The sequence below is a fragment of the Natator depressus genome, chromosome 21 (genome assembly GCF_965152275.1).
Source record: "Natator depressus isolate rNatDep1 chromosome 21, rNatDep2.hap1, whole genome shotgun sequence".
NCBI lineage: Eukaryota > Metazoa > Chordata > Testudines > Cheloniidae > Natator > Natator depressus.
Window position 1 is genome coordinate 8,275,832 of NC_134254.1, and position 12,768 is coordinate 8,288,599.

Genomic DNA, 12,768 nt, shown 5'->3' on the forward strand with positions numbered 1-12,768 from the left:
AGATCCCCCGATTGCCAAGAACGAACAGACTCATCTGTGCCATACACATTCACCACTCAGAGGTCCCCTGCCCCATCAGCACAGAATGGGGTCAGTGGACCAAATCCTCAGCTTGATTTCAGCTGGTGTAAATCAGCATAGCCCCTTGGAAGGTGTAGCTCAATCTCCCTGAAAAACCAACCCACACTCCACGCTTCTGAGCATGTGCTCCAAGCAAGAGACGCAGGGAAACATGAAATCATCTCCCAAATTAAGAATTCAGAAATGGTAAGGAGCTTTGACAGCTGTTCCCGCTCAGGCTCCCAGCTGACGCACCAACATGGGGAGGACAAAACTTATAGCCACTTGCACCCATCACAGCGGTGAGTTTCAGGGGTAGGAAGGGGATGTTGATAGGATGCCCGCACAGTTGCCTTCAAGCCTGGGCTATTTGGTACAGACAGGCCTATCCAGGCACTGTGCTCAAGTGCAGGTGGAATAACCCACGGCTTCCAAAGCATCTCAAAGTAGCCAAGTTAGTGATTATTCCAGTTTGGGGTGGAGTTCAACTTCTCTAAATGGATCTTCCACATGGTAAGGTAATTTGATTACAGGAAGGTGCTAAGCCATCCACCCTCTCCTGATGTCAGCTGGGATTTGTTCTTGGAGTAACGGGATTTGCCTTCATTCTGGAAACAAGGCGCTTGATTTGATTTACAATAGCACCTATGCAGAGAACAGGGCCCCACTGTGCTTGGCACTGTGCATATACATAGCAGGAGACAATCCCTGCCCCAAATAGCTTACAGTCTAAACAGACCAGACTGGCAAAAGTGTGAGGGAAAAAGAGAGAGGGAGGAAGCAACTCGCCCAAAGTCAGCAGAAGAGCCATGTGTCCAGAGTCCCAGTGTTGTGCTCTCCACACAGGCCGAGGAGGCCTGCCCACTCCCCATAGCCAGCTGCTATCAAAGGACTGACAGCAAGGGCCCAAATGGAGTCCCAACTCAGCCCTAGGACCCCTTCAGTGGTGAAGGGCTCCCAGAATTGCCTGCAAGCCCTGATCTGACATCTGCAGTCTTATGGCCCCAGGCTTGCATCTCATCCACATGCGGGTCACTTGAGTTACAGGTGGGTCAGGAGTGGATTCCAGGGATCAGCAGGTAGATGATTGGTTTTGACATTCATTAGTGTATGGAATAACAATACTCCTTAGCATTTCCATCTGCAAAGTCCATTACAAATACTATCAACCCACCCCTGCAACCCAATCCCACCTGCATGGGAGGTGGAGCAGCAGCCTCCTCATCTTACAGGTGGGAAACTGAGGCACAGGGGGACCACGGCTACACCTCCTTTCCATTCACTCCCTAGCACAGGACTGAAGAATTGGCCAGGAGGATGGTATTAGGATCTACTGAGACCTGGGTTCTCTTCCCAGCTCTGCCACTGACCTGCTGCGAGACTTTGGGCAAGTCACTTCCCTGCTCTGTCCCTCAGTTTCCCCATTTGTATAACAGAGCACTGACTCCCTATGCACAAGGCTGAGGCTTAACTCATTCTTGTCTATCAAGAGACATGCAATTCTCAGACAGAGGGTGCTGCAGAAGGCAAAGTATTATCACCTTCAGTATTTAATCCGCCATTGTCCAGGGGTGACTGTCATACCACACAGAGCAAACTGCTGATGTATTGTGCATCAAGCCTTTGCCCACTGCAAAAAAGCCTTGATTAAAGAAAAACAAATAGAGGGGCAGGTTTATAAGTCTATGGAAATGGTTATCCCCACACATTAAAGCCAAAAGCAACTAATTAAAACAGCATCAAAGTCAGATGTTTTAGGAGTTCAGCCTCAGAAAGCCCTGGCAGGGGATGCCAGGGAACAGAGCTGCTGCAGCCAGTTGGAACGGAGGGAAAACACTGAGACAGGACCTGCAACTGGGACGCTGCATCCTGATCCAAGCACCCCACCTGGGTAAACACCAGAGGCCGCTGCAGATAGCCTGCGACTGGCCAAGGGTGTTTGGTGAACTACAGACTTTGGGCAGGCTAAGAGCATCCTGGGACCACTATGTGCCATCTTCAGATGTTCTCTGATCGACCCCCTCCACCTCCAGCACAACAGGACAGCCCCACTCCTGCTGGGAGACAGTGTTACCCACTCAGTGTTCTCCCCATCCTTGGGGTAAGTACCCCTCTTTCCCATCCCCTACATTCCTGCCCTCCCCAGCTGCCATCTGAACCCCTTTCTCCCATCCCACAGGTCCTTAGCATGTGCACTTTGAACCTCCTATTCCCCCTGGCTCCCAACATATGAAATCTGCACCCCCTCTTCCCCACCACGTGCAGTCTACACCCTTTCTTCCTCGTGCCATCCCCAGCTCCTCCCATGCACAATCTGCAGTACAAGCACTGATCTAGAAAGCATTGAAACTAAACTGGATTGAAAAAAAGACATTTAAAGGAAATCTGGGCTTGGGAATGGTTCCCTTTGAACCCTGCAAATTGAAGCAGCTTTGAAATTTCAGGAATTGTTCTGGTTTTTGGACCAGCTCTATTCAGGACCTTCAGAATGACATGCTGTGTAACTATCAGACATCACTACCACCACCACCTCCAAGGGGACAGATCATCCATTAGGTCTATTAAGGACAGCTTCTGTGAAGGAGCATCTCAGCACTTCAGGTACTGGTACCAACAACATCAGTGGCAAACCCTGCTAGGAAGTACAGGAGCACGAATGGCAAGGAGAGAAAACAGAGGTGAGGAAGGCTGTTTTGTGCCCAAGGCACTGGACTGGGACGGAAGTGAAGTGGGTTCAGTTCCCAGCTCTGGCAGATTCCGAGCCACCTTGGGCATGTCTACACTGCAGTTGGAAGTGTGATGGCAGCAGGTGTGGACCTACCTGAGTGGCTTTGATCTAGTAGCGCAAGAGCAGTAAAGCTGCAGCAGAGTAGGCTGCACAAGCCAGTCCAGGGTCCTGGACAAGCCAATTACTCAGGCAGCTAGCCTATATTGAAGCCTGAGCTACCGTCTCTTCATTGGGCCAGAAACGAATCTTGCTTTGTGTTTGGGGCCCATTGCACTGGGTGCTATGCAATCTCCATTGGAGCCTCAAGGCACTCCTGTATTATCATCATCAGGCTGGGGCGAGATCTATGGGGAAGGAAATTCTTCCCCCAGCCCAGGAATTCCCAAAGGAGGGTGCATTCATTGTATTTAAATGGCAGTTTCCGGTCAGGGAGGTTGGCCCTGGGAATCTGTTCTATTACTTGGAGTTACCTTAGAATCCTTAGCAGGGGAAACTCACCAAGCAGGTACCAATCCCTCGCCACCCTGCTCCCTCTCGCGTGCCTTCTTGTGCCAAAACATAAAAACAACCTCAACAGCTTTGTTGATGCAGCATGTAACAAGTTCAGCCAGAGCCGCTAGATCCACCCAGGGCGGAGAAACAGTGAAGTTGGGCCTCTGTATTGGTTCTCCTCCTCCGCAACCTGCAAGGAGATTTAGCCCCAGCTTCCTTTATCTGAACCTACCCTCAGCAGCTAACATTCCTAGAGCTATGTAGGTACATGGAAGAGTGGAGGGCAGCCTTCCCCGGCTAGGAGGAGCAGCATTTGTCCAGACATACTGCAGTCCCGGTTGGCCCTTCCCAGGGCTGTGTACAAGAGACAGGAGACATGAGAAGAGAAGGAAGAGAAAACATGGAGGAAGGACAGATGGGTGCACAGGAAATCACACAAAATGGAGCGACAGGGAGTGGAAGGCCATCACTGGGCAAGCCTGCTAGGGGACGCTGTTACAAAACAGAAGCTCCCCAGTGCTGTCAAGATCGGGGTGGGAGGAGGTATTGTTTCATGGTCTGTGTATATAATGTCTTCTGCAGTTTCCACAGTATGCATCCGATGAAGTGAGCTGTAGCTCACGGAAGCTTATGCTCAATAAATTAAGGTGCCACAAGTACTCCTTTTCTTTTTGCGAATACAGACTAACACGGCTGCTACTCTGAAACAGCTCAGTAAATGGGATGTAATCATCTCCCCTAATAGCATCCCAGCTATGGAGAGCCTGGGGCTGGAGCACGGATGAGAAACACTGTTAGGCTCACATTGGCAAGGTTAACCAGAAACCTCATGGTGTCTGGGAGGCCCCAGTACAAATCTTATTTTGTAGTTGACAGGCCCAAAGAGAAACAGCCTTCTTGAGCCCAGTGGAGCAGAAGGAAAATGGGGTCAAAGAAGCTTTGCTCCCCCAAACCTGCCTCCTACTCAAGCAGATACAGGTCTTGAGTATGCTCAGGGATAGACCTGAGCCAATAACTGGTGTCTGTGCAACAGTACTGACCCTTAGTGCAGATGATGGCGTTCAGGGGGTCTTGATGAGTAACAATTTCTGACTAGTCCAATCAGTGCAAACCCCTGCACATCTGTCAGTGCTTTGGGCCCCCCACAAGACCAGTGCTGCTACCCTGATGGCCGAGTTGAGGATATTGCTGAGTGCAGCAAGGCCCTACCTAGGAGGCAGCAGGATTAGATGCAGCCAGCCCATACGTCCTCTCCAAAGATGTCCCCATCCCAGGTCCCCAGAGAGATGTACAGCACCCCCTTCCCTCCGTTCATTCAGATGTGAGGTGAGCAGGGGGAGGAGGAGGAGGAAAAGGCAGACACCAGAGAAACCGAACAGGCCTAGTCCAGGCTACATTTCCCCGCTGCTGTCACCACCACATTGCTGCCATCACAGGTGGGGCCACTGGGGGACATGCGAGTACACAATATGGTAGCAGCTGCGGGTGCATTGGCCAGCTGCTCCCACATGGCTTGGATGGCAGAGTTAGTCACACAAGAGTACCACTTTTGGAATCAGGCCCCCAAGGGGCTAGGTGTTCTATAGACAAGGGACAGACGACAGCCCCTGCCCCCCGGGTCAAGCTATCCAAAACAGGCAGAGGTGGGTGGGAGGACAAGGTAGGCACAGAGTAGGGTGACAGTCCTGATATTTGGGGCTCTTATATAGGTGCCTATTACTCCCCACCCCATCCAGATTTTTTGCATTTGCTATCTGGTCACTAGACCAGAGCCATGAGGATGCCTGCAGTTGCTCCTGTGCATGGGGCTAGGCCAACACAAAACGTGGAGAAGGCTCATCTAGTGCAGGCAGCCTAGGGCCTCTGGGAACTGCACTCCTAGGGAGGAAGAGTAGGAGCGAGCTCTGGTCACAGCAGATGTGCCACCCAGCTTCTTCCTAGCAAGAGGACAATAGTGCAGCCCCTCCCTGCCTTCTCCTGCACACTGGCTTCGCTCTCCTCTGCTGCGGCTACAGGAGTCCTTCCTCCACTCAAATCTCCCGCTGCCTTTGTCAGCAGGAGGGCTAGTGTAGAACAGGCCCTGGAGCCTCAGTCACCTGCTTGATGCAGGTCTCGAGGACCCAATGGGTGCCCGCGACCTGTCTGCACTAGGACTCCCAATGCTGCTACAATAGCAGCCCTGGTGGGACCTTTGGGTTGCCTGGGACAGACAAGTCCCTGGGCATGCTGACAACAGGCAGATCTGCAGCAAGACCCGTGGATTTACAGGCTAATAGAGGGCAGGGAATTCCCACTTGGAAGGACCCACGTTCAGTCTGGAATGGGAAGGGAAGGTCTGTCTGGCTCTCGGCATCACCAAGTAACCCTCGTCCCTTCCTGCTGCCATCAAAGCCCTCCCCCAATCCCCACACCTTCCCCCAGGAGTGCTCCCAGCAGGGGTATTAGTGCAGATCTAGCCAGACTGGTGCCCACATCACAACACTGCAGCCTCAGCAGGGGCATCACTGCCTGGATCAGACTGGATGTGGAACTGCCCTGGGGAGTGGGGCAGGGCCTCCAGCTCAGAGCCCAGGGGACACTCACCCTGCCACTGCTCCATGGATGCAGAGGCCTGATCTCCAAAGTGGTCAGTCTGCTGCCTCTCACCACTCCACCCAGAGTGCAGCAGCCTGGCAGGGCATTTCCCTGCTCAGTTCTGGGCAGTCATGCCAAGAGCATGTCCAGCAGACAGCAAAAGCCCCCTCCTCACTAGACAGACTGGGCACCTTTCATGCCAACACTGGCACAGCTGGGCTGTTCACTTGGGGGAAACCAAGTGGAAGGTTCTTCTACCTGCCACAAACCAACACCCATAAACCCTGGTGACAGGTGCCCTATGGAGAACTCAGTTTTGAACAGAGGCCCAGGAAAGGCTCCAGGGTTGTCAGACTCTCTACAGGAGCTGAGAGGATTCCCTATGCACGGCCTCCAACAAGCCAGCAGCAGACCAGGAAAGAAACCCACAATCACCCCACACCTCCCAAGGCAAGGCCCAGAGATGGTGCAGTCCTGCCCCCGCCACCTCCCACACCCAAATCATCCCTTTCCTGGATCTTACCTTGCAACTCCCTGGGGGGAGTCACCCAGCAGCCAAGTCAGAGGTCACAGCAGCACCTCACTGGCCGCTGGCACTGAAAGGGAGTTTTGTGCCACTGCTTCTGACTGGGATGTGAGGGCAGCGGGGCTGTCAGCCTCTCTCGTTATTCAATATTTAGGTGCATTTCAGTGCTCAGAGAAGTGAAGGATTGAGGGCACTGATTGGAGCCAGGCAGAGCAGAGGCAGCCTGCAAAACACTGACACCTCTGCCACCACACCCCACTCCTGCCCTGGTCCTCCTGCCTGTGCTGAGGGGCCTCCACCCTGACCCTCCACCCCATTTGCATTCCAGCCCTGGGCTCCCCCCCAATACTCTGTCGATGCATCTCGAGCCTGACCCAGACCTCCCCCACTGCTGTTCCAACCCCAGGCTCCCCACACCCCTCTACCAACACCCCTCAATCCTGAGGGAGCTCCCTACTATTCCAGTCCCAAGCTCTGGTGATCCACCTCACTGCCAGCCTGTAGCCCCACTCACCCACAAGGATGCCTCTCTGTCAGACTCTTGACCATCATGGTGTACTCTAATGTGGTGTGTTGCATTGGAGACAAAAATCCCATCAACTTTACCAAACTATGTTGTTTATGATCCAAGCCCCATACAAACCCAGTGCCCCAGAGATACCAGGACAATAACCCGTTGTACCAGCTCCCATGCCCTTCCCCTTTACTTTCAATTCTGGCCTGAATTGGTCTCTGCCAAGCAGGAAGGGGCCACCCAGATTTCAGCCTCCCCCACAGAAGCTCCCTGTAATCCTTTGAGCTGCAGGGAGACCCTCAGCATCACCCTCAAGTGAAAGCGTTGGGGCAGGTTAGTGAGCCTGTGAACTGAGCACAGGGGGGCCCTCCCGCCTACTGCACATTCCTCCCAGCTGTGTAACAAGCAGCATCACTCCACAAAGCATGCAGATTCAAACCAGATGCTCAGTGTGACAGAAGAATGCTCCAAAGCTACAGAGCACAGAACCAAGCAGCAAAAAGGGTGCTGGGGCAGAGAGGGGAGAGAGATAAGAGCCGGAAGAGCACTTATTCCCAGTCATTTGTCTGCCGGCCGCGTGGGCTGCAGTCCAGCTTCTCCTTCTGCTTTATTTGCTTATTTTTTATTTTGATTTGATCTGATGGATGGGAATAGACAGGAGGGAGGGAACGATAGCGCCAGGCATGGCGCGGCGCAAACTGCCCCCATAAAGCGCTGCCAACGCACCACAATCCCACCCTGAAACATCCTGCCAGTCCAGGACTGGCTCGTCCACCCACCCGCCTGCATTTCTACCCTGTGCTGCTCCAGCTTTGTTCTCCCAATACACTTGACATCCCTGTCTGTTCCGGAGCCGAGTGCTCACGCAGCCCTACCAGGGCACCTCAGTGCTTGCTGCCCTGCAGCACCCCTGATGCTCCCCCCCACTCTTTCAGTCCTGGACTCCCACACAGCCCTGCCAGACAGTGCTCCTCAATCCCAACCTGCAGCCCGCACCCCACAGCTATTTTGACCCTTCCCCAGCAGAGACCAGCAACAGTGCCGATGGTTCTATTCCACATGGGTCAACATCACCCAGCCGAGATTGCGAGAACCTCTTCTCACTGGCGCCTGAAGCAGGATTGCTCAGGCCTAGCACTCCAGAGGGGAAAGATGCACACTGCCCATCCCATGTAGTCTAATGCACTTATCCTATCCTGCAGCTGCATGCAGCCGGCCACCCCACATAAGACATATGTGTGACCCCTCCTGAGCAACAAGGGGACGTGGGGGAATCCAGAGGGTGATGCTCCCTGTGACCCCCGAGAGCGGGCTAACAAGGTCAGGGAGACTCACCCAGACACCAAGCAGCAGCCACCAGAGAGGTTTACGACTGCAGCTCTCCCAAGGAGAGGTGTAGTAACAGACGGGAGTCTCCCCCGCTAGAGTTTTCTTCCTAGCCACCTGCCACAAGGCTGGCTGGGAGTCAATCAGGATTGCCTGTGGGTGCAGGCCAGGGGGAGGCTCCTTCAATTCCATGCCCATCTGCTGTAGGTATCCACCCACTCCAGCACAATGGATCAGTGGGGTCAGACTGCAGGGCTTGAACCCAGCCAGCCTGGGGGTCCTGGAGTGCCCTGCTGCAAGGGTGGGATCCTCTCCATTGAGAGGAATAAAGGAGGGGTGTGCCCCTTGAAGCCACATCTGTCTGTATCTCACCCCCAGTGGAATAATTTAGCTCTGCTACCAGCATGGGCCCCACACTCCCTCCCCTTAGTGATTGCTGGTGTCCCCCTGGGATGGAACCCTGCCCACAGCCCCCCATTGGAGATCCAAGGGGAGCAAAGAGGCAGCACCCCAACAGTCTGAAGGGAGAGCTAAGCCAGATCTTGGCACCTGTTGGAAATCAGGCTGGGCCAGTTAGGTGGTCTGAGCTGGCCCATTATGCCCCTCCTCTGTGCCCCACAGTATGCAATTCCTGCTTGGCTTTGGGGGGCTGAAGGCAACAGCCTCTCCCTCCACCCATTCCATCCTGGCCTCCTCATGCCCATCGTTCATTGCACCCCCTCTCTTGCGAAGAGGTGGGGCAACCTGCTCACTCCTGGCTGAGCCCCCCTCCCCTGACCTGTTTGTTCCTTAAAAGCATCCCCCACCCCACCCACTGCACCAGAGCAGGCCAGGCTGCGCCATGCAGGGATCGTGTGTGAGCAGGGAGGGAAAGCAGCCCCCCCCACCTCCACACAGTGCCCCCAGCCATCTCCCTGATGAATGAACTCTGCAGTGGTAGGACCCGCTGACACCCTCCCTAGCAGCCAGAGCACCCTGGGAGCACATGTTCCTAGCCCAACATCCCAGCCAGACCACTGTGTCCTCTTGCTCCCCTGGCAAATCCCCCTATAGACTAGACACTGGTGGGTCCCTTAGGGGAGCAAAATGTTCGACCCCATCCCCCTGCGCCCCACCCAATTAGTTGGCCTTTCCCCCAACCCTCTGCAGACCTGGCAGCCCTCCCAGTGGGTGGGGGTTAGGAGAGGCAGGACTGGGGAAATGAGCTTCCCCTTTTCAAATGAAGCCAGGCTCAACGGTAGGGGTGACGGACCCGGCATTGTGCACCGGAGCAATAAAGCAGCATGTCACTGTATTAGAGCCTAGCATGCTGAACACACACACACACCCCTTATTTATAATGCCATAGTGCCCAGAGGCCCCAGCCAGGCTCAGACTTCCAGTGCCCACAGCCAGAGACAGTCCCTGCCCCAGAGAACTTGCAGTCTGCTACAGCCAGACAGGCACCCACATGCAGGTACGCAGAATTACACACTGGTTGTTTCACTGTCTAAGCAATCGGTTATTCCACAGTGCCAGGCTTGATAGCAGGCACTACTCTTCCACCACCCAGTTCTCCTTTGAGAAATCTTCCACACTGGCATGGATTCCTTCGCAGAGGAATTCAGCACCACTACCCGTCTCCCTGCCTGGTGGAAGGAGGGAAAGGTAGAGGAAACATTGAGGGTGGAAAAATGCACAAGAAAACACTGCTGCATCAGACGATCAAACCTGAGTCCAGGGAGCCAGGGGAAAAAGTCCCCCCCACCCACCCACCCTGCCAAAAAAAACCAAGCCATCAGGACCAAAGGAGAGGGAGAGAAAATTGGGACAAGAAACAATAAGCCTAGGACACAAGGGTGAGGAATAGGCTTCTGCTTGATGTCTTCCCCACCCCCCCCCCCATAAAAATGCAAGTTCCCCTGATCCTAGGTGCTACCACACCCCCTGGCTTGAAGTGGTTTGTGGTTTCCATCATATCCAGGGTTTACAGTTTGGTTCAATGGCTCTCAGGGCCACCCCCCACACACACAGTATACAAATTGTTCCAGCAACCCTGCCTCTGATCAAAGTCAGCCAACCCAGCCAGTAAGCAGCACGGTCACGCTCCTCGCCTGATTAAACACATACAAGCACCAAACTTATTTCCATTTTACAAATATTCCTTCCCCGCCGGCCCCCCCCCGGGTATTTTCTCCTAGGAAACACCCCCCCCCCCTCAGACAACAGTGCATTTCTCTCGGTTTTAGACCCAGCTCCACTTAAGGGAACTCCCTGAATTTTCCACAGCTAATTATAGGTTGCAAACTCCCAAGGGCTGTTTTTTTTGCAAGCATGGCCAGGGCGAGTCACCGGCTTGGATTTCCGTGGAGAAAGGAAATCCCCCCCCCCCCCCCCCGCCCAAAAGATCTTGTTCGTGTTGCTGCAACCAGCGATTTGAGAGAGGGAGAGAGAGGGGGGCACACATCCACCCCTCTGCTTTCCAGCCCCCCCCTGTTTCCAGCCCTCACCACCTCCCTGTGTCCCGTCCCCCGTCCCCCCCCCAGGCCCGGGTGATCCTCTCTTCTGCCTCCTTTCGCTCTGCGGACAAGTAGCGCCGGAGCCGGGAGAGACACAGGCACGGAATACAGGTTTGCAACAGGTTTCCATTCGGTGCCTGTTCCTCGGCCAGAGAGGAAACCCCCCCCCCCCCCCGGGAGAAATCCCAGCCCCTGACCCCGCGTGGAGCAGCAGCTCCATGCACCGGGGAAGCGGGAGGCGAAGGGCTACCAGCCCAACAGGACAAACCACTTACCGCGCTCCTGGCTCGGGAGGCGAGGTTCCTCCAGCCCGAGGTTACAACCCGCCCAGCTGCTCCGGCGCTTCAGGCTGCGGGCGGGGGAAGCGCCATGCGATCAATGGCTTTTGCCCGGCGGAATCAATTCATAGACTGCGGCTGCTTTCCCTCCGCCTCCAGTAATCCCGTCTTCCGCTGGCAGGGAAACCCCCCTGGATTTCCATGGACGGGAAGGGGTTAAAAAATCCCAAGCGCCTGGATTCGCTTTTCCACCCCCTCTGCCCCTCCTTTTCCACCGCCCTCCACTTCGCTGGATTTTGCTCTTCCCAAAGTTTGGAGGGTGGAGAGAGACCACTGTCCTTTCACGCTGCAGGTCTGTAAGGAAAACCAGCAACCCCCCACCGATCTCTGCACTGAAGCTGATCAGCAGATGTGGGGGGGAGGCTTGGGTTTGTTTTTGCCTCTTCTCCCCGTTTTCAGAGCCAGCCCTTTGCAAATGGAGCGAGTCCTACACGAGCGGCGCTAGCTTAAGAAAACGCTTGTCATGGCAACGCCACTGCCTAGCCCAGCCAGCCTCACCCCATCCCAGAGAGGAGGAGGAGGAGGAAGTCTCTTAAGGTGGCTTCACATGCAACAGTCCCAGCCCCGCTGCTGCTGGCTCTCGGCTTTGCTTTTTTAAGGGGGAAGAAGCAAAAGGCAGCTCTCCCTTCTCCGAGAGTTCCCCCCGCCCCCCTTTCATAGATCCAGGTGGGCTTCTGAGCATGAAAGCGGTGGGGAGATCACCGGAAGAAATTAAGAATCTGGGGTCCCGATCCTGCCGTGACATTAGTGCAGGGGAGCTTTGCCTGTGTAGAGGTCATTGAAAGATATTGGGGGGGGCGCGCAGAGTTTTCATTAGTGGTGATGCTTTGGCTTGTGTGTTTTCACTCAGGTTGGACAGTTTCACTTTTTTCTAGTCAGTTTCACCTTTGAGATTTCATGCCCTGGCCAAAAATTTGAGTTGCAAGCAGGGGGAGACAAGTCAGTCCAAAATTTGTATACCAAATCCTCCTGCTTTCTTGTAAAACAAGAACTAATTATGGAGCTGATTCTGTTGCTCTTAAGCCTGCTCCACACAAAATAATAAATTCATACCAGAGAATAGCTGATGTAATGCCAAGGCTCCAGAGGCAGTCCTGGAAGTTACAGGCTGGAAAGTCTAACTTCAGTACTAGGCAAATTGGTTGAAACTATAGTCCAGAACAGAATCAGACAGATGAACACAATATGTTGGGGGAAGAGTCAACATGGCTTTTGTAAAGGGAAGTTATGCCTCACCAATCTATTACCATTCTTTGAGAGTGTCAAGCAGCATGTGGACAAGTATGATCCAGTGGACATAGTGTACTTGGACTTTCAGAAAGTCTTTAACAAGATTCCACACCAATAGCACTTAAGCTAATTAAGCAGTCACGGGATAAGAGGAAAGCTCCTCATAGAGAAGTAATTAGTTAAAAGATAAGAAACAATAGGAATAAATAGTCAGTTTTCACAATGGAGAGGGGTAAATAACAAGGTCCCCCCAAGGATCTTTACCAGGACCAGTGTTGTTCCACTTTCATAATTAATCTGGAAAAGGGGGCATACAATAAGGTAGCAAAGTTTGGAGAGGATACAAAATTATTCAAAAAGAAAAGGAGTACTTGTGGCACCTTAGAGACTAACCAATTTATTTGAGCATAAGCTTTCGTGAGCTACAGCTCAAATAAATTGGTTAGTCTCTAAGGTGCCACAAGTCCTCCTTTTCTTTTTGC

General features: G+C 53.6%; 1 protein-coding gene across 5 annotated transcripts in view; it reads right to left on the minus strand.

Moving 5' to 3' along the window:
- The window catches only part of ATP2B4 (ATPase plasma membrane Ca2+ transporting 4), a 104,316-nt gene extending 92,760 nt beyond the window's left edge, over window positions 1-11,556 (minus strand). For 3 of the 5 annotated variants that reach the window (XM_074936056.1, XM_074936060.1, XM_074936058.1), the window contains exon 1: window positions 10,994-11,556. The gene's annotated coding sequence lies outside the window, so the exon portion shown is untranslated. The remainder of the gene's footprint in view (window positions 1-10,993) is intronic. The other 2 variants (XM_074936055.1, XM_074936057.1) reach the window with 2 other exon arrangements.
- Between the last annotated feature and the right edge of the window lie 1,212 nt (window positions 11,557-12,768).